At 42.7% G+C, this 22,711-nt stretch overlaps 1 protein-coding gene across 1 annotated transcript in view; it reads right to left on the bottom strand.

Annotated features, from left to right (window-relative positions):
• Positions 1–22,711, bottom strand: part of ZNF536 (zinc finger protein 536) — a 186,928-nt gene that overhangs the window by 98,985 nt on the left and 65,232 nt on the right. The window lies entirely within an intron of this gene.

Raw genomic sequence — 22,711 nt, 5'->3', positions numbered from 1 at the left:
TGAGGGCAAATGCTGAATTTTTAATGGTGCCTACTGTAGGCAGCAGAACGCTCCAAATGAGAATAAAGACCTGGTCCTAAGAGATATATCTCTCTGTAGACTTTGCTTAAGAAAATTAAATGGGGCAAATAAAGTACATAAACATAAAGTTTGCAGAAAATGCAGCTTAAATGCCTTGTTCTAAGTAGACAAGTGTGGATTGACTTAAGTTTTTCCTCAAAGGAACAATCTTCTACTACTAAATCTTCTACTCATTCCACATGCTATCATCACGAGTGGAGGAAGTTCTCCTCCATCAGCCGCAGCCACCTATGTTCGACAGACAGGCCTCGTGGTTTCCTGCACCAGGAGATGTCTGCTGGACAATCAGCAACACAAAGAAAGCAAAGGTGGGCTGGAATAAAGACCCAGGACAGAATACAGTCTCCCTGTGAGTCTGGACTCTTCAGAAGGCGAGAGAAATTGTTAAGGAAAGCTCCCTGCAAGACAGTTCCAGAGTTTTGCTGTCAGTATTTTTCCACTTCTCCTGGCTGATGTACAATAGCAATTCAGCCTGCTCAGGTGCTGTTACGCCATAGCATGCCTCGTAACATACCCTAATCCTTTCAAGTACTTGCGGTACCAGCTACGGATTCAGTAAGTGCAAGCTGGGTTCAAGGAGCAAAGCAATCTCTTTTTCCTTTTTTTGTTCAAGTTTCTTCCTAGGAGTACACAGGTATTAGAAGTGGCCCCTTTTTTTCTTGTACATACAGATGCTCAATACTAATTACTACGGTTGAGACCGTGACCTGAGAACTGAACTGCAGCAAGCGCTGCATCTCAACTCTTGTTCTCTGAGGTTGCACTGCTGATCCTGGAAGTGGGAAAGGCACAGTTTAGCATTTGTCAGGCAGGATGAGCAAAGTATTTCAAGTTTTACTTTATACAATCTATTGCTCTTCAATTTCTGAGGTCCATTCCAGAAGTAGGGTGTTACTGTAGATCAAACCCAGAAATTATGATCCAAAAAGAGATGTGTGATTCTCTACGCAGAGGGAAGAGGTGTTCAGGGAAGGCAGGTACCACACCGGCGCGGATGCAGCCACTTGAGGGACCTAAGGTAGCATCACTGCCCAGCACCCACCACGGGGAGAACCTGCCCCAAAGCTCACACCCAAAAAAGCCTGCTCAAGTTGGAAGAAGGGGCTCTGCTTGGCATCCCCTGGAGGCAGCGTGGCTCCCAGGGGTGCAGCCACCCCAAAAGGGCACAAATTACTCTTGCTACAAGGGACCATTCCCAATTTAGGGTGCCAGTGGGATGCCCACCTGCCCACCACCTCCTCGAGCAGCAGGGCTGGCTCTGGTGTCTGGCTGGTTTTAAAGCCTTTTAGCACTTCATAAAGCAGCCCTTAGCAGGCCACAAACTTTACTCATTTCCATATGAGTTGTAAATGGCAGAATGGGAAAGTCTATGCTTCACAGAGGGAAGAGGAACGGTTTCACGTGCTTCTTCAGAAGGCCACAGCTGAAAGGGGAGAGAAGGCCTCCTGCGGTGGTCGCAGCTCCGCAGTGGGCTGAAAAGCGGAAGGAGGTATGAAACCCGGCCAGCACCAAACTTCATTCACAGCAAACCTTGTGAGGCAGATGATAAACCAGCTACTTTTATCTACGTGCAGGGATAGGCTAGAATGAAAATAATTGCTACTTTCAATAATCTACTGGTATACCCAGTTAATAAAATCATGAATACTAACAATTATTATTAATAACAAATGCAGGAGCCTCCACAAAGGCTGAGATTAAAACATGATGCAGACAACATGATACAACTGACCAGATGAAGGTCAACGCGTGAGCAATTACAGACTGGTTAAACAAAACATCTTTATCCAACGATTTATATTTTTATGAATCATCCAAACCCACTTCTAGTTTTGCGTTAAACGAGGTTAAGATTACTATTACTGTGGAAAGTTAAAAGATTTCATTCAGCACTACTTCAGCATACAGTGACACAGAATACAAGTCAGAATATGAGAACTGAGAATGTCTGGTGTTGTATAATACTATAGCAAAAATATGATTGAACTGTGGCTGGCAAGATCTCAATGCTTAATGGAATATCAGTGTACTGCAGGAATACCAGCATATGGTATTCCATATTCTTGATCTATGTAAGATTTGCCTTGTATATAGCTCTTGATAGCCACGGACCCCAGACTGGGTTTGTACTCTTTTACATCACCGTAAGCATTAAAAACGTTATAACTAAAATGTGAGAACGGCATGCACCTGACTTTATCATGTGGTGTAATGCTAATATACCATGTTAATGAGCTATACTAGGAATATTGAAAATGCAATAGCATCTTAATGCAATATTGATAAAAGACTGACATTCCTGCTCATTCTGTCTCACTTGCAACAGCGCCTGGCAAATTATAGCTGTATTTTCATGATCATAAACTTCGAGGAAACATGTTCAGGTCTGTCAACAGTTGAAAATAGTATTCACCATACATTTGTGTCTATCTTCTTCATAAAATGTTTAATGCACTGTGTTTTGCAGCAGTTTATATTTCACGTGACCGATATATGAAACTCTTTCTGTGTAATGCGAGATCATGTAATAGCTATAGTAAACAAAATGTGCAATAATATTTATATACATCTGCTTTATATATAAGGTATCAGTGTGTATGTTCATATGCACAAGATTCAGTCGTGTATATATAGCAGCGCAAAATTAACTCTTAAAAGGCTTGAAATAACTTACTTTTTTTTTTGTTTTGTTTGTGGAAATGGAGTTATGTGAAGCTTGCCAGCCTGCCTCATGAGGAAAGCGGGACGGAGAGGCAACCAGCCTTTTAACAATGCTGCATTGAATACCCAAGTATTTTCACTGTTCTGAGTATATCTCTATTAGCATAGTACGAGCATGATAATATACTTACAAACATACAGCCCATTTCAGCCATCAGTTTATCAAAGTTCTACTTGCTTTATAAATAAAACACTATAAGAAATTATTCCATAAGATTAGGAGGCAAATTCAGCCTCTGTGTGATTCAGCAGACTTTAAATGATTGCTCCAGAGAAGAATTTGGTCCTCCAAATCTAATGTATTCAAGGAGTTTCGAGAAAAAACGATTTTTTTTTAACAAGAGTTTTACAGATGTCTGCTAAAACCTTAATAGAAGCTTTGAGCCAGAGACTCCTATAATTCAACCCCTGAACTTTTGAACAACAATTTTATTTAGAAAGTTGATTTATTCATAAGTAAATAGGATACAGTGTGGATGAAGTACAAGGGATCAGGAGGCAGTTATTAGATTTATAAGTACAAAAGCCTCACTGTTGCAGACAGTGGAGGCTCAGCAGTTACTGTACCTTTCAAAACTAATATGTAACCATATCTGTTTTAAAAGAGTGATTCATATTACTCCGAATGCATGAGAAACTCTTTCTCATCCCCACCACAGGAAACTTGAGTCTGATTTTAATGAGCTTCAATTGGAATGTGGCCTTTGAAAAGTAGTGCATTTGAAAAGATGGAACATTAAATTTTGTAATGATGTAAAACATCTTCAATTTTTGACAGGACAATGGTGCTTATTGTGCTTTATGGGCCCAGTGGTGATTCAAAGGTCACTTTGTATATGACTCCACAGACAGGGGCAGCAGTGAATGAAAATTAGGTTACATGTGATCAGCTTTATTATTAATCAGATGAAAATGGATTTTTAACATTTTTCTAATGAGCAACAGAGAAAGAAGAAAATACCATGAATAAAACTACAAGAGGGAACAGCAAGACCAAAATGCACAATGTGCATAACCAAACTAATGTGTATTAAATCTGAAATCCTTAAATACTGTCTCAAGAAATAAAATGCAGCTGCATATTTTTGTGTCATAAATATATAGAAAACTGCTGAAATACCTACTGTAATTTACTATCTCTGTCCTTTGTTTATAACTAACTAATGAACTGATTTCTTTGTACAGTATATTATAGCAGCACCAGATAGCACTGCTATGGTTAAGGTTGTGTCAGCGTTTCCATTATAAATCCTGTTTTTCAGGGGTTTATAACTCAGCTGTAAAAATGCAGCCCAGGCTAAAACTTGGCATACAAGGTCTCTGCCAGGAAGCACATTTATTTTACAAATTTCCCCCAAATGTCTCTCGGAATATTCTGGTATTACATGAATGTGAATTATACGAATACTGTAAAAGTTTACTAGTTTAGGACTCTGCACTTGCTCAACTTTAGAAACAGGTTTGATTTTAAAAAAAAACAACAACAACAAAAAACCATGCACCTTTATAAAATGCCAGGCTAACATGCCTTTGCTCTGGAAAGAGCAAAAAATTAATAATATTTTTTAAATCCTTTGAAACATTGCTGCTAAGAGGAGTACTGCTTTTTCATACCCTGGAGTATTTTCGTGTGAAAAAAACAGCGCTACAGAATTAGATTGTTGAACGTTTATCGTTGGATCCACATGCTGCGAATGAACTTGCATTAAACCTCACATTAATAAAGCACTTGATCACAAGAAGCCTGTGTGTCTAGCTCTGTGTTTGGCTCAGCCAAATGGCATTTGGCTATCAAAGTCCTGTTTTGATTAGCAACTAGTGCCAAGAAGTGGGGAGAGGAGTGGCTTGCAGAAACGAGAAATGCTTCTTTTTGCAGTTAATCACCGAAGGAGGAGCAGAAAAAACCACAGAGCAACGATGGCCGAGCAGCAAATCCAAAATCAGCCCTTCTGACAACAAAATGTACTGCAGGTCCCCATCTTACCAGTCACTGGGACTGCCAGGCACTGCTGCGGAAAGCTCCCGGCCAGGGCTGGGGCTCGCTGATCTGAAGCACCCTAATTTTCAACTTTGGAAGAACGCCTTCATTAACGCGCCTCAAAGGAATGGAGGAGAAAGAATGCGACGGCCAAGTTACAACAGCAAAAAGCATCGGTCAGCATAAGTGATGGTGTTATATGAGACGCTGGGAGTATTTTCTATCTTTCAAACAGATTTACTGGGATATAAATGGCTGAGTGGAGGGGGTCAGCAGACGGTGGGGTAAAGAGAACTGCACTCTCCCGCCCTGCTCCCTTACACAGCACGCATTCCCAGGCTTGCCGTGGGGGGAACAGATGTGTCCTCCTGTCCCGTTTGTGCTGCCTGTGCCCAGCCTGACCCGAGGTTTCCAACACAGGGCTTTCCTGAAAGCGCTCCACGCGTCTGTACAAGGATGGCTGCTGCATCCCAAGCAGAGGTGCTAACCCCACCCACCCGGCATTAGAATACAGAGAAGATGCTAGTCAATCTTTGTCACGTCACTCCCTCCACCTCAAACCTTCCTTCTGCGGGAGCGCTGTAAACTGGCGAGGAGGAGCGATGGCAGAGATGCGGCAGAACCCAGGCAGCACTGGCTGTGGGCTGCTCCGAGCACAAATCCAGGGTGCCCCAAAAAACGCTGCAGCACACCAGCCACCATCTTGGCCCAAGGACCATGACCACAGCAGCTCCAGGTACCGCGGAGCAGCTCCCTCCCAGAGCCGTTTTTTTCTGATGAACGCCTGAACCTGCAGGGAGAGTTTCTTGAACGAGCCTTCCCAAGCCTTCCCACATCCCTTCGCATCCAGACAAGAGCAACCACAGCCTCGGCCGAAGGCTGCTGAAACAAAACCACTCAAGCTCCAGCACAATTGCATTGTCATGGATATTCCAGTCCCCTCTGCCATGGGAAGTGCATGAGGGAAAAATCACTTAGATACATTCAGGACTGTTTACTTCAAACAATAAAAAGAAGAGCAGACTCTGAGAACAGACGTGCTGTAGCTTACACTGAGTCTTGTGTCACCCCTCCAGAGCTGTGAGCGAGTGGGTCCTTCCCCCAGCACCACGAGCCCCTGCTACGACAGAGGGATGCTGTATTGCAGCTGCAGAGCAGTGCTGCCCACGGAAAAGGCAAGTTCCCGGTAGGAGCAGGAACGTTTGACTGACTGGTGGCTGAAGACTCAGTGGTTGCCAATAAGACAGACAGACCAAATGTTATTGACAGCAGAGGGTGTGAGGGGAAACCGCAGAAATTCCCCGTGTCGAGGCTGCGTGACAATATCCCTACCCGCCACAAAGCCCGGAAAGGGGCTGCGCGAGGCTCCTGGCCCTCCAGCCCCACTGCCGGCTCAAACGAGAAGGTTTCAGCAAGGTCTTACTGTGGCTCCAAGGTGCTTCTTGCTCTCTTGCAAAGAGGGTGCTGCAGCCACAAGCTGCGCCCACTTTAATCAAGCAAGAGATGACAGCAGCAGGAGCCGGTGCCCATTTAACGATGCACGGCTGCTCTGCTGGTGCTTTGTTAGCCTCTCACCCCTTCGCTCCAGCGACAGACCGGGGAGCCTTACCCAAACAGACTCTTACATGGGGTAGTTTCCTGCTTTCTGGCTTATTTCTAGAGGAAGATGCATGGATAATCAATTTTCCATGTATTTTATCTCAGTTTGTGATTCTGCTCTGAGGAGGGCAGGGAGTACTGAAGCCTGTTGGTACACTTTGAAAGGGAAGAGGGGGGAAGCAATCTAAAATACCTACTCTGTTAGATAAGGATGCAACATGGACCTCTGATCGCCCTATGGGTCAGTTCCTGATGAGTGTTTATTCCATTGGCAGTGGCCTCTGACTAACCCAGGCTGCAATATTAATGTATGTTTCTTTAAGAAAATACATAGCATTGGCAGTAAAATATAGAGGATATGCAATAGTATTTTTGATTATTAAGCTAAATAGCCATGTAAATGAGTATAGCATATTGTCACTGATTCCTGCTGCACTGAGGCTGCTTTGTGAAATTGGTTAATTAGGTTCCCTGCCCCACCCCAAACTTTGCTTGAATAAATTTGTGGTTAGCGCAAGTATGAAGAATTTTGCTTTACTTGGCTAATTTTTTTTCTCTTCCCCCCTTTTCAAAGGAAGCTTCACCCATCTATTGGGATAGCACTTTTCATTTTGGATAAAGGTGACTGGCTAAGAAGAAACATTAACACAAATATATTTTGTGTAGCAAAAAAAGCTGCCCGTACTTTCTCTGAAAGTAAGTGTCCACCACAGCATAAGGTGAATAAACAGATTCTACAGACTGTTACAAGCTTGTTAATTCTTTGATAAATTAACCATGAAAAAGTGTTAATTAACTAGTAAAAATGTTTAGGGATTCTTTGAGAAAAAAATCGTAAGCACTGAAAAAGTGTATACTTAGCGATATGTAAAAAATACAGGGTTTTAACTCAATTTCTGAGACTTTTACAATAAAGTGCCCAGAAAGACAGACGAAATTATGTTCTGACTACATACACTGAATAAGCCCAATGGGAACCTCTGTATATAGTTATCAGTGGCACTGAAATCTGCTTAGGAAAGCAACAAGTCTTTTGTTCTGTTGACAACAGTTATTACAATTAATTCATTTTGTGATTGGTATTTGCACTGAGTGACAAGGTGTTATTTTACCTCAGTAAAAGTTAAAATGGTAATACCTACATGTGAAATAACACTGAGTTTGCTATCACTCACTCAATAAAAGAAAAGCCTCTCTTCAGAAATGCCTGCTCAGCCACCACTCCTGGAAACCTGAAATATCAGCATCAGACTTCTCCCTCTCCTCTTTCCCCAGATTATTTTTCTCTTCTAAAAGTTTCTTTGGGGGGAAAAAAGAAAAAAAAAACCAAGTTGTCTATTTTATGCTAAAAGACAGGCTAAAACATAAGGCACACAGCAAAAGGCCTCCGAATGCATCTTGGGGCAAGATCCCCACTGTAGATGTGGGCCACCTGCGCAGGGGTGGCATCACTGAGGGCAGGACACGGCGTCCTCCGGACTCAGTCCCACCAGCCAGCCTGCAGCAGGGGCTGGCACAGGCAGGGAGCGGTGCTGGGGGCTGGCAGGCCAACAGCATCCCCTTTACAGGGGTAAGAGAGAGGCAAGCCCAACCACGAGCACAGCGCCAGGATGCTCCCCGTGCCACGGTGCCGCTGGAGCAATAAGGAGAGCCCTTCATCCCTGAGGCTGCAGTGCTCCGTGCTGGTGGGACGCTCTCTGCCTACCCCTGGCACGGCACACAGCAGCAGGACTTGCCGTGGTCCCACTCCTTGCAGAGGCGTAGGAGGCATCAAGCCCTCAGCAGCCCCAGGCAGGAGGAGGAGGGTCTCCTGCCGCTCAAGGCAGGGCAAGGTGCCAGGCAGATGCTGGTGCTTCCTGAGCCGCGGAGCTCAAGGAAACAGCTACAAGTTACAGGGCTGCGGGGCTACTTCAGATGCTGCTGAGACCTGCCCGTCTCCCATGCTGCAAGGAAAGACCTGTGCAGAGGCCGAGAGACCCCAAAACCTGTGGAGCTGCACTGGACCACTGGAGAAGCTGAGACCAGCCACAATTTCCAGTTTTAGACCCAGCACAGCCACACCTGGATCCAGCCCCCCTCTCTGAAATAGCTCTTACAGCTCTGCCTACGGCGGGGGCCCCTTAGCCAGCCGGCAGACCTCAGCTGGCCGTTTCTAGCAAAAGACAGATAAAACAAGGAGCTAGGAGCGTTAGATGATATAAATTTTACCTTTTGTAGCAGGACCCAGCAAAGCAAGGAAAGTTTGCAGTGCTAGCAAATGGCAAATAACCCATTAGCTATGGATAGTTCAGCACGTCTCTACTTTTATTATAAGTTAGCCTCACTAAACCATTGACTTAACAGAGAATCATTATAAATCCCCATTTTGAATTTTTTTATTAGCAGTATTTATCACCTTCTCAAAATCAATCCTATATTTTTAAATTAAAACAAATGACTACTTGTACTGCAATCAATATTAGTACATTTCCCTTTTTTAAAAGGAGAAAAAATGGAATACAAAGAAATGTCCTTCTTTGGCTGCATCAATCCAATTTCAATATAATTCAATATTTAATAAATATAATCCTCTGTGTCTGTGCAGGGAAACATCATAAAAAATGCAAAAGGTTTCCTGGTCTCCAATAACTTGCATGAAACAAAGTGTTTCCTTATTCCTTCCATAAATACTGCAGTCTTACGCTACTGTTTTTTTCTTCCTGTGTATTAGAAAGAGTTTGCTCTGATTATGTATAAGAAAGGAGGTTTACATATTTCATGATTAAAACTCCAAAATGCTACCTACCATCTCCAAAAATTGCCATCTTTATCTCTTAGTATATCTTTGGCTTGTTGTTTTTGAAAGGGCAAAAGAAGAAAAACCTTATATAATACCTAATTTGTACATCTGTGGTTTCCCTCTGACTTGTGTAGGCACCATATGTTTTTAATTATCATAATAGCCTTAAAGAACCTGTTCAGTGGGAAACACATATGATCCTTTTATTACTGGTTTGTAATTTAAACAGTTTTAACAGAAAAGGTCTGGCTATAAGGGACTGAGAGGCACAAAGGTCTAAAAACCCTGTTATTGACCTCTGAAAGCATGAGTTCAGATCCCACCCACCGAGGTGGGACCCAGCTCTCCCGCCTCTGACAGAGGTAATCGGTCGCATGTGAAACGGCTCTTCGGGACCTTAAAAGACATAATCTCCAATCTCAAATGACTTGACGTTTCAGTCAGCTGCTGACACGATGAAACCGGGGTCTATAAACATCATCGCGCACCCGATCTGCGCTTTCTTCTCCCTGGCGAAAGCTCGCAGAGCGCTGGTGCCGTAGGAGAAGCCCCATGAATGCCAGAAGCCCAGAATTTCAGCAATTCTCATTAGTTGTTGCCCTTTCAAATTCCCGGTTTTGTCCTTTATGCAAATGTGAGACTGGTGAGCACGCCAGTCTCCCAGCCACAGGAAACAGTCAGATATTCAGAGGTAGGAATTAAATTTAACAAGTTCAATTCACTCCTGATTTTGGACATCTAAACACATAATCAGTCTGATAATGTTATTAATTATCATTCAAGCGACAACCTTTGACACTGGCATGCTCCCACAACCTCCCTACTCCAGTAACTCAAACAGAAAATCATTGGCATGAAAACCCACAGTCTTATGAACAGAAATTGCAAATAAGCAGGCACTGAACATACAACTGGGAGTGAGCAAAATCCCCCTTTTCAGAGAGAAAGCAGAGCCTCGCACAATAGCTCAGTCACTTGACCCAAAATGAAATTCTGCACAACTTTGTCCCAAAACAGATAATTTACACCCCAAACAAAGAGCTGTGGGGAGAAGAGGGTGGGGAAAGGAGCCTAGCTAAAATTACACTGAGGCTGGAAGTAGTTACAGCTCCATCTCAGGAGATGGATGGTGTCCTCATTAGAACGAAGCTTTATTTAGACGGACGGACAGAATCCTTATTAGAACATTAGGCTGAAAAGTTTAAATGTCAGAAAATACAAAATTAAGATTTTGCAAATAAATGCTGACTTGGAAGAAAAAACCTGTACAGATCCTACTGGAAACACTTAGGAAAAATGGAATTACTCAGGAATGGCAATCCCCTGTGCCAATCTAAGCCTTCATGGATGTTCTTGGAAAGCTCCATTTCACAAAAGCCAGAGGAGATCCGCTTTCTTGGGCAAAGTGGTTTCCACTCGCGATCTGATGCTGTCGGCCCCGTCCCTGGCAGCACACTAAGCCCAGCGGGAAGGGAGGACTTGGGAGCTGCCTCCTCCCACCACCTGTTTCGGGAGGAGTCCACACAGGGGAGGACACGCTCATATTGGAAACCCATTTCCAGCTGCACAGCCTTGCTTCTGGAATGAGCACGTGAGCAGTATTTCACATAGGGAACCTCAAGGGGGAGAGGGATGCTATGCCCTGAAGACCGTGAATGAGCCGTTCCCTGCCCTTCCCTGTCTCACTCCCCACCCCCAGGCCCTCTGCTTTCTCCGGGGAAACTCAGGTATTTTGCAGTGATGGAGAGACAGCTTAATTATCTTGCATACAAAAAAGACGGTCATTGTTTTCCGTTTTACCTGAAAGCTAATGGATCTTGGGATATCAGACGTGGATGCTCAAAATCCCCTCTGGAGGCTTTCTGGTGATTTGTCGTCTCTTGGTTGCCCTTGGCGCACACCGGTCTCTGCCGAGGTAATATGTGAGCTATTGCACACTAAAAGCAGATTTTTCAGAGAGGAAGTGCGCACATACACACACCCCCCCGCACCCACCCAGACACCCTCCGCCCCCTTGTCCTGCACCTTGCTTGCAGGTCCAGCTCCAAAGCGCAGTGACCTAAGGAAAAACTTCTCATCTCACAGGCTTTGGTGGTTCAGGCAGAAAAGGCAAGGCAGGATTTGCTCCTGAGAGAGGCACAGCACTGCAGAGCTCTGCATGGCGCAGTCCTTGTCCTCTCATGCCAGGGTCATGGGAAAGACCTGTGGGGGCTGCTGTTCCCCGTGCTTTGCTGAGACAGATGCAGGCAGCTGGTAGGATGGGCACGCCGACGGAGGCAGCCATCTCCACTGGCCCCACCAGAGCTCCCTAGTCTTCCTGGATGAAGTGATTCTCACATGGCACAGGGTCACCCACCTGCATGTCACGGGCTTGTCCCTTTTGCCAGGCTCTAGGCCCCCACATTGAACTTTCTACTTGGGCCAGAAGGGATTGCTTATGGAAACAGAGTTTCTGCTGGGATTAAACAAATTAAAAAAAAAAAGTCTTGCATTTGATCTTCTAAATATATAAAGATTTTTCTTTTTGGGTATGGGTTTTTTTCAGTATGAATCCAGTGAAAATCTAGTTTTCCTTTCCCACAGTTTCACCCACAAAATCATCAGGATGAAGTTTTCTGATGAAACAGAAGTGCTCAGTGTTTAACTTGCAGCATGGGGAGGATGGCAGAGAACACCACGCGTTGCAATAGCACAACCAGAGGACGATAACTCAGCAGGCAAGCCCTACTCTCGCGCAGACATGTTTGTGTACCTCTCGCAACACCTTCTAAGAACTGACTTTGCCAGCCATCACCAAAGGAGGGAGCACCATCATACCCCACCAGAACATATCTCCTCGCCTTCAGAAAGACACACAGGATCCATCCATCTGTTGAATTCATGTCCACCACCACCAAGTCAAGTCAGCCTAGGGAGCCTTCATGCTATAGGTCTCAAGCAAAGTGCTTCCACCTTGTCCTCTTCTTCTTCCATACAGGTACAAACACAATTCTACCTTAAGAGAATTCCCAGTTCTGGGCCTGAGAAAACTCTTTCTTTTTCTATTTAAGGATCCTCCTTTCACGGTAAGGATCCTCCAAATTTCCAAAAAGTGGATAACAACAATACCACTGTGATCCCATCTGTACACAGCAATGGCACTGTAATGCATAGAGCATAAAACACCAAATTCCCACAGACAGCATCTGTCTTACTACAAACAATGGACCATTATCTTGTAAATAATTCTGATTAAGCTGCAGCATTTTCCACAAACAAACAGTAGGAGACCAGAGGGTGAGGATTTTTCTAGTGGGAGTGCCGGTTTTCTCCTTCCCCAGCACTGACACTCAGTTTTTTATTCAACTGATTGGCCCCTTCCCCTCCCCGCTCTGTCCCCCATGGCTTGGTTTTCATCTTCTGACCTTATCCAGCTGTCAATCATTTTGGCAACTAAAGAGGGAGCCGTCATGTTAATGGGATTCCCACCTCTACCCTTTGGGAAAGCTTTCTTGTCTGCTTTTTTTTTTTTCTTTTTCACCCCAACATACAGTTATACAATGATTAGTGAATATACCCATAAACCCTCCTGTTACTAAATAGTTCTTGTGTTAGGGGATGGAAAAATCAACCGCACCGCTGGGTGCATGTTGATGCTAGTCAAGAGCTTGGGGATGTCTGGTTGTGCTGGTGACGCATCTTGGTGTGTTTGGCATCTGGGTGAACGGGGCATGGGAGCAGAATTTGCTGGGCAAAAGCTGTTGCCCTCTTCAAACTCTCAGCAGAGCGAGCAGAGCCCTCAGCTGCCCGTGGTGGGGAGCGGGGCTGGGGGCTGGCCAGCCTGTGCCAGCGGAGAACCTGCACCTGCAGGAGCAGCACGCCGCACTCCTCCGCACTCCAACTGGCAGGCTGAGCCAGCAACAGGTTTACTAGGAAGATGTGAAACAATTTAAAAGAAAACCAAGCGCGCAGACTGGAACAGGGTTAGCTGTGCAACGGGGGAAGTGAAACAAGACGCAGTGAGAGCTAGCGTGGTCCTTTCTCCTAAGGTCCACAAACTAATCTATGTGGCAGCTGTGAACTGAGGAGAGCCCCCAGGAAATCCTGAATTTTGTCTTTAACCTGTTCATTTCAATGCACAAACCTTTTCCTATATGTCTCTCTTGATAAATGTCAGATCTCTATATGGCTGAAGTGTTGGTTTTCCTTCCCTGCATCCTCTATAACTTGCCTTGTTACACATGTGAGCTGTTCCAGATCAAATGCACTTCCTGGCTTGAATTTAAAAAAAAAAAAAAAAAAAAGTAAAGCAGCAAGGACTAATCTAGGATGGTAACATTGAAAAGCAGGCAATAAAAATTTTAACTTACAAATAGTGAATTGAAGTCACTGTCATTCAGTTAAAAACCACGCAACGGCCAGTTCAGCCACCAAATCAGCGAGCGTGGGCAGGAATGCCGGGACCTGCCGAGCACTGTGAGGACCAAACGCTGAGCATTACACTGATGCTGGAAAGGAGGGGACAAACCATGGCAGACAGCGTGGCAGGTCCTCAGTTCTGACAAGGGACAGGAGGACCGGCGGGCTGGGGGCCGAGCAACCCAGCAGTCACGTTTCTGAGCCACTGCCTGCCTCGGGTGCCGGTACCGCACAGCTCCCCAGCACGGCTGGGGCTGGCGCGCTGTGGCGATGCTCAAAAACCGGTGGCTCAACCCAGCTGGCACTCCGAAGAGCCCCGAGATCAAAATTCATGGGTTTGGCGGAAAGACATTATGGCCAAAACAGGCAAAGCTCCTGCAGGTGCAGAGAGGCCCCGAGCGCCAGGTGCAGGTAGGGGCCGAGGCTGAAGGCAGGTTTCAGCACCGGGGCCGCTGCGCTGTGCTTCTCAAGAAATCAGGCTCACGAGCACTGCTGGGATATAGAAGGCATATACACACCCAACACATATTTTAAATGTGTGTTTATTTTCATCAATAATTTTTTCATAGCTCGCTGTAGTTATATCAGAGAAGGAAGCATTTATACACTGAGGACTTATATAATGTTCTTCATCTTCAAAGTGCTTTACAAACATTAATTAATTCATTTATCCTCACAGCACTCCTACCAGGGAGATAAGTACTATTATTTTCCATGTCACAATGGAGAACCCAAAGCAGAAAACTTTTTTTTTTTCCCATGGTCAGTGAGCGAATCACAGGTACACCGGCAGGAGTGGAGAGGGCTGCCAGCTTCTGAACGTGAGCCCCCCTCCCCAAATCTTATTGAAAAGACTCGTGTTCTGCCAGAGCCATGGCACATATCGGGATATGCCTTGGGTTTTTCCTTCAGTAAGAGATAATTAAGGAACAATTGCCTCTCTGATCCTCAGCATGGCATGCTATTTTCTACCCCACTGTTGCTCTGCGAGCTGAACAATGGCTGTTCTATGCCGGGAACAGCGCTACAGACGCCCCGGATCAGAGGAGATCAGCTTAAAGAAACTTGCTGGCCTGCGCCTTGCTCCACGGACAATGGGGCGGGCTAGGCGGCTCGGGCGCAAATGCCTGACGTGGGGGCAGCTTCAGAACACCTGTTTGTAAATGGCAACGCTCCAGGCAGGGGCATCTGTGAGCTGAAGTCACTCACATCCAGCACACCTATCTAGAAATTTCACGTAGTAGGAAAATTGTTGTGGTTTCTGGTATCTGGTCTCAATCCTAAGTGTGTTCCTTTTACATTCGTGCGGGAGGGATGCGTAGCGCTCCTAGTTCACCTCTGTGGTGCTGCTGTCTTTCCTATCTGCTCCTTGCCAGCAAATGTGCGGCTGCTTCAAATGGCAGTAACAGTTCCTGTAGGCTTGAAAGGCTCAATTTCAAGGCATCTCAAAGCAATAAAATTGTGACCGGGTCTCCTAAGGAAGTGTTCAGATCAGAGAACTTACATCAACACTGGGGATGACAAACTGGGAGAAAAATCCTAATTTTATAATTTCTGACAAAGACACGTTTCACCTGTTATAATCCTTGTTAGTGAAGACCTTATCCACTCTGGGTTTTTTTCCACTAGTTTATGTTTTGACAATAATAAAAATGCACAAAACCCCAAACCTTCTAGGTAATTTCCTAGCTTGGAAAAGGTACATTCATTAGCAAAATAAACTGCCAAGTTAAGCCAGGGCATGTTGCAGAAGACATGAACACATCCTACTGGGGAAAGGCCTGTACCTAGACATGGCCTCGGAACAACCAGAACAATTGTTTAGTGAGAACTGGTTTTTGCATATGACTCATCAACCCTTGAAAACAGGATTTCTTATACAATACAAGTGCTGACACAGCCTTCACTTGAGTGGTGTGACTGCAGCTGTATAATTACAACTTTAGATTTGATGTTATGGACCTTAGGTTACGCTGTTCAGACAAATGCTTCATTGTATTACAGAGATATTTTTTCCTTAGTCATATTGCCCACAGGACAATAAGGACTATATTCACAGCTCACTGCATAGAAGTTTAGGCATGTAACAGCCAGCGGTATTACACAAGATGAGATTATACCCTACGGGGGTTAAATGGATTCATAATTGCCACTTTTTCTTGTCTTTTTTTTTTTCCTTTGCTTCTAGTTGATACTTTTTTGGAAGTGCTCTCCAAATAAAAGGAAGAACAATCTCACACTGAGTCTGGATAAATGTTACAGTTGTCTCACAAATGCTGTATTATTTCTAGCCCTTCCAAAATAATATAATTGTCCTACTGCTGAACTACAGATTTTTCTCAGTATGACACAGAACACTAAAATGTCAGGTCCTGACTCATGGTGTTTTGGTGGAATAAATAAAAAGTACCAATATGCTATTCAAAACTGACAGCATTAATGAAGATGTGACACTGGGAGCCCTAGTCATGTTTTCCTTTAGCTTCCATTGCGTACTCAGCGGTGCACCGAACAGCAGGCCACCTCTTATGGGTCCCATCCTGGAAACACTTACCATAGACCTGAGTGATACGACTGGTACTGATGCGACTGGTTGCTTGTTAACCTATGCTTGCCTTATCTTGGGTGAATCGTACGTGGCTCTGAGGAGGGAGGCTAGTCTCAGGACACTTATCGCACATGTTTTCCATGGGAAACAAAAAGGAGAGTTCAGTGCTATCTGCAGTATTAAAGACTGTGACTTAATGTAAGGCTAGGCAAGATTAACCAAGAAAGATCACTCACAGGCTATTTCTCCGCTGGGATAGACGTTGTATACCCGTCACTCACTAAGGCTGTATTTCCAGCTGCAGGACTGGACCCAAATATGTAGCTCACCCTGGCCAAGCACCCAGGCACTAATACTTACACACTTAATCCACCCCACATTACTAATTTTTAACCCAGTGACCTCCACAAAGATTTCTGCTGGATTTTAATAGTGACAGAGGAGAAACAGGTCCCACATTCCCAAGATATTTTCGGTGACAGAGGAAACAAGTCTAATGCCCCCCTTTATATACCTGCCTAACCATACATGGCGTCATTCTAACAACAAACCACTCCTTCCTTAGAAGACTGCATTTTTAATAGATACCCTTTACAAGGCCAACAAGTAGCTTTGCAGAGTTTGCCTCTCAAAGCATGAAACAACTGTGGATTGCACGGGTGGTCTTTGGTCTACCAAAAGGTACAACAGTTTCTCAGAGAGTTTTCTTGAATGAATTGACAAAATGACTCAAAACTGCACTAATGGTTAACAGCTTTTTTTTTATTAGCAACACTGAGATAAGTTATTGAAGCATTTTAGTATTGTTTTACATTCCATTCAGAAGTGACCTAACTTGTAACTCCATATACATTTAAAGATATAGTTTGACACTTATTCAGAAAGCAACAATTATTAAAACTTACATACCTTCATTACCAGGAAACCTTAATATATTTTCTAATTACTTCCAACAATACTCTATTCCAAAGCACATGATAACCCACTAGAAGTTTACACATTTCACTTCAATCACAGGTTTTAAATTGTGGATGTCAGAGTGCTGTTCATTGAATTTTACTGTCTTTCTTGGTTAATATTGGAAAACCTGGCACAATATATTAAGCTAGAAATATTGCTTAAAGAATATGAAAAAAGATAACTACAGTATTTTTTCCTGCTAAAGCATTACAAAATACAGGACCATTAAAAACTCAAATAGAAATGACAATAAATAACCTTAAAAATGTTAAGAGAATTTTCACTCATACTAAAGTCCATTCCCTAAGCTTGCCAAACACATAAATAACAGAACATATTCAGGACCTCTATTTTTGTACTATTATGATGGTTTGTTATATATTGTGGATGTATGTGTATACATATATTAATGCTTACACTTAAGGTATATATTTTTTTCTTTGCTGAAAAAATTAATAAGCCTCAGGTAATTATCTATCCCTGGTACTACAGGTATCTAGATAGGTGGGAGCAAACCTCAGAAATTCCATATATGCAATACTGTGCATAACAAGATCATCTCCGCATAAAGATATCCTAAGTTCCTTAGATTACGAAGATGAATTTGGTTATTTATTTCTGAAAGCCTGTAACATAAAATTATAATTGCTGTCAAATTAATTGTTTAAAATTGGCCTCATAATAGGTATTAATCGTACACTTAGTTTTGACTTACAAGGATGTCTAAATTGTTCGTGTTCGTCAGTAGTTATAGGAAATACTATACCTCAGACACAAGAATATATATTCCTGAACCAAAACACAAACCAGAACATTGTCTCACTTTTGGAAAGACCTGGAAACATCTCTACGCCTCTGCCTAATCCTAAATTATAATTTAAATTTGACCTGGATATGACAAAAACAATAAGAATATATTGTTTGGGAGATGAAACTTAGAGTAAAATCGTACAGCTCTAAGCTTACATCATTATTTTGTCTCTGCAAAGAAAAGAAAAGCCTTTCTGTGCTAGGGATTTGCCGTGGTGCGGCTGGCCACTGATGTCTGAAATCAAGGCACATACCAAGGCCTCCTTTTGCAAACACAATCCCCCTTTCAGGTCTGGTGCTAGGAGGGACTGAATGCCTCCAGTTTCACTGGGAATAGAAGGTACGCAGCACTTAGCTGTATCAGATGTTTTAGGGGTTAATTTCCAGAAACATAAATGGAATGGGGATGTTACACCACAATATAAAAGAACTAAAAGTTTTCAACAGTAAATGGTGATGCCGAACTTATCACCTGACCGATTTCCATACAATCAAATTAAATTACATGAACATAACAATGAAATTTAAAGTCAAATAAACACAGGACCTGGTTCTGCAATCCTTAGTCACGTAAGTAGTCCCACTCATCGAGAATGAGGGATGCAAGATTGGGTCCTTAGCTTCTGCTTAGGAAGTCAATGTTGATTCAGACAGTATCTTTTCTAGCCAAAAATATGCAGCAAAAGGAAAGTAACATAAACAAGGCTAAATGTCAACAGTGTTTGCAGACTTACAGACACCATCCATTTGTTTGTACTGAAATGACTAGCGAACCATTTGGCAAATACAATGCTGTTCACAGACCGGCCCTTTTATCCAGCAACACAAACTTCACTGGATCACTGGCTTTCCCAGTTAATTAAAAAAAGGAAGCAAGCCACATGAGTTTGGTTTGATATTGCCATGCAAATGGCACTGCAACATCCAGAAGTGCGGCTGCAACCCAGGCGTGGGGCGGAGGTACTGATCTCCCGCTCAGCAGTACAGTTTGTATGCTGAAAGCAGGCCTTGGACCTCCTAACTGAAACTAAAGAAACCTCTTCAAATTCACCATAATGGGGTAAAGAAAAGTCTGCAGTAAAACTTCCTTATCATTTCATTCTGCCTTGAAGGAAAATAATATGCTGGTTACTCTTTCAATTGCAGATCAGGACAAAATGTTGGGTTACTTAAGTGCATTACAGGATGCTTTAAATGGGCAGCAGTACTACAATTTGCTGCAGTAGGATGACCTTCCGTTGCCTCATAGCTCTCCTAGAGTTTGGATATATCGGGCCTTTCACTTCTGTTTAATACGGATTTTATAATTTAAAAGAGCTGCACTAAGGATTCAAGTGAAGCCACCACAAACAATTAAAAATCTTTTTCTGCATTTTATATGTTGGTGGTAGTGCTGAAGGGGTTAGCATTATAATCTTTTTAGTTTTGACACCTGTGGCAATAAGCAATTTACAACAACTAAATTCACTATTTAAACATTGGGGTAGAGCACTATAATTATGTGACAGTAAAGCTGTAATAATCTGCCACAATCGATCTTCCCCTTGCCCAGCCCTCTTGTCTGTGCTGCAGTTCCACATTTGGAAGGTATTTCAGAAAGTTACAATGCCGAATATTTTAATAATTCTGTGCAAGTTGAACGCTTTCTGCTCCAAAGGAAACCAGAAGTGCTCAGCCCTTTGCAGGATCAGAACTCCAAAGCTGCTACCATACATCAGAAGGGCCCTGCCTTGTTTTCATACAGTGAAAGAAGTGATAATGGGGTGGAGCCTAGGCAGGAGAAAACAGCACTAATTGCAGAGGAAAGCAAGCATGAATGGAAGCAAATTAGATTTATAGAGACAACATGGAACTAATACTTTTGGACATCATTAAGCGTGGGTTCAATAGCACTAACCCATTAAGCAACCAGCTAACACCCAAGACTATCTCTGGCCAATAGTTCTGTAGCTCACAAGCTCTTCTTTGAAAGCCTAAGTATTTCCCAAGCAGAAAATGCAAGTAGGGAAATCTTACCGTCTTAGACACAAAGCGGAAAAATTTAAAGGGGAGGGGAGAGAGAAAGGAAAGGTTCTCGTCATAAACAGATGCTGTGCAAATCGTGTAAATTAATGACTTGGAACAGGAGGTAGAACATTATTGCGATACAACTACATGTATATGGAAAGACAAGCAGAGAAAGAGAAGAGCATAAATGGAAAGGAAAACAGATCTTCCAAAACTTAAATACAAAGTAGGCCTAGAACCTCCAAGCATAACTTCTTGAATGAGCAAGGGCTGTGAAAGCAGAGTACACGGATGCTCAAGACAGCTACCAAGCCATGGAGCCAATCGCCCTGGGCTTCCCCTCCATGCTGGGCTACTGGCTGCCAAGCAGCAAGAAAAGGCATGTCGTCTTGTTAGAAACTGTGTGGTAGCAAGATTAACAAGATCGGCTCCTAGGTATAGTCACTTGAGACTCCAAAACCAAGTACAGGTCAGGAGTCACTCTAAATTCATCAATGGTATTTTTTTCTTTCTTTCTGTTCTTTCCTATTCTGCTATATATGTAAAGGAGAAATATTACAAAAATCTGTGATTTTTCTAGCAGCATTTTGACATGGAAATTTCTGTACTATGCAGTAATTATGGTTCTTTCCTAATTGTGCCTTTCATCCCTACAGCCTGAAGCATGATAGGAGCATAGATGAATTATGTGTACATCATCACTCTCTCTCATTCTACATACAGGGAAACTGAGGACTGCTTCCCCCATGTGTGGTGACTTTCCAAAACAACAATGTGAGTTGGTGGCATTCTCCTTTAGAAATTAAACCCTTCTCATGCCAAGATTTGTGCTTAAAAACTGACCCATTATCTTAAGGTAAAATCCACCAACTAAAAATGATCCACACGGATCACTGAAAATCCCAGCTTGTTTTTATGCAGCCAGAAATTTAACTCAATTAGTGTGGCCAATGAAAGATGCAATCTCAGCTAACTGAAGCTGAGATATTTTATTTCAATTTTATTTCCACTGTATTCTGACTGCGGAAAGAGCACCATGCCTTGCTGTCTTGGTTGTGCAAGGACTGTATCAAGTCTATCAGTGTTCTCTCTTGGGATGTCAACAACCTACACATCACTGGCTGTAAAAAGAAAGGCAAATGCACAGAGTCTCCCAGAATACAAAGGAACACCAGAATCATGCCCTGGAATCGGGTGCTGGAGGTACGTCTCAAGTTTTCTGATCTCTCAGCCAGTAGGAGGGACAAAAGAACCATGACTAAGGTCATGGGCTTTGTGCAAGAGGGAAGGAAGGCTAATAAATGAACAGGGTGCTCCTGATGGCTAATCTGCAAGCACAGAAACATCAGGTGAGATTCCCTGCACTAGCATGCACAGATGGAGTGTGATTGCACAGTATAAAATGTCACTGAGAATATGAAAACTCCTCAAAAACACTACTTCCAAGTGGGCGGTGTCCAAGCCAACCGAATAAAAAAAGAACTACTGACATGGGGCTTGTTCATACTCACCCACTTTTGCTGTAAGATATTGAGAAAAATGAAATAATATATTTAAATAGTCAACCTGAATACTTATATTCTGCAAACACTCAATAGAATGTCAGTAAAGGATTTTAAAAAGCTATTTTTGGAGGGGGGAGAAAGGAGGACTCACACTGCATTTTCCATTAAAAAATGACTTAAAAAGTAGAATAGACAAGCTTCTATTGTCTTTTTTTTTCCCCTTCATACTTCAAGTCAAATCCATTATCACTGGGCAGAACTTGTGAAAGAGATATGGTCTTTAAAATCATAAACTCAAGCCATCATAAAATGTCTGTTGAATTGATTGGAAGATGAAACAAAAAACTAATGGAAGTAACATGACCTCATTTCAATAATAATGTTAGAGGGGGTTTCTTTGTTGTTGTTTTAAAAATGTTATGTCTGGGAAGAAGTATAAAGATATTTCATACAAAGCAACTGATCTTAGTTTTCCAAATTTTACTTGTTTGTTTAGAGAGTAATTTCTCTGCTGGTTTGTTGTGGGTGGGTTTTTTTTTTTTGTAACTGATTGATTGTACTCCACAAATACAGAGAAAAAAATCCAAGTAGGATTTTACCAGCTGCAAATTAAATCAACTATCAATTATTTTCAAAATATCAGTAACGTAACTGCTGATTTTGAAGAATCTGGAAATATTTCCACCTATCCAAATTGGTTCTTAGTGCATTGAGACACAGAAGTTTGTAAGTAAGGCCACGCAGATACTTGGGCTCATGATGCAGTCTACGTAATGACAATATTGTGAAGCCAAAATGCTCTAAGAATACATGTGAGATAAACTTTGTGAGGAGAAATCAGACTTCTTTATCAGACCAACTAATACGCTTGGAAAAGCAGAGAGGGGCCTGAAGAAGGGCTTATGGCTTTAAGCACATATTCTATGCTAGTAAAGTCAAACAAAGCTCCCACTAACCTTAAGTTAACCAAGGTAACCACTCTTAAGTGTTCGCAGATTTAAGGTTTCAATATAAGTTGTCAGGCTTTATAACTGTTGATCGCATTTTCTTTTTTTTTTTTAACATGAATACATTTTATTATGCATCTTCAGCTCTGACAGTGAGTTTTCTGATTAGTTTGAAGGTTAAGTGAAATGAGCATTACGGAAGTTTTTGTGTCCTTTGCTGACTGCTTTTTAAAGTGATACTGTTTTTCAAAGGATTTACGCTCTAAAATCTCTTTCAAACAAGAACTATGCTGACAAAATAGGAGATAAACTGAAAAAATCCTCATTCTCATTTGTTCCAAACGGATTTAACTTTCATTTTTGTCAAATATGATGCAT

The sequence above is a fragment of the Pelecanus crispus genome, chromosome 8 (genome assembly GCF_030463565.1).
Source record: "Pelecanus crispus isolate bPelCri1 chromosome 8, bPelCri1.pri, whole genome shotgun sequence".
In the NCBI taxonomy this organism is placed as follows: Eukaryota; Metazoa; Chordata; class Aves; order Pelecaniformes; family Pelecanidae; genus Pelecanus; species Pelecanus crispus.
This window is presented reverse-complemented; position numbering and strand designations above follow the sequence as displayed.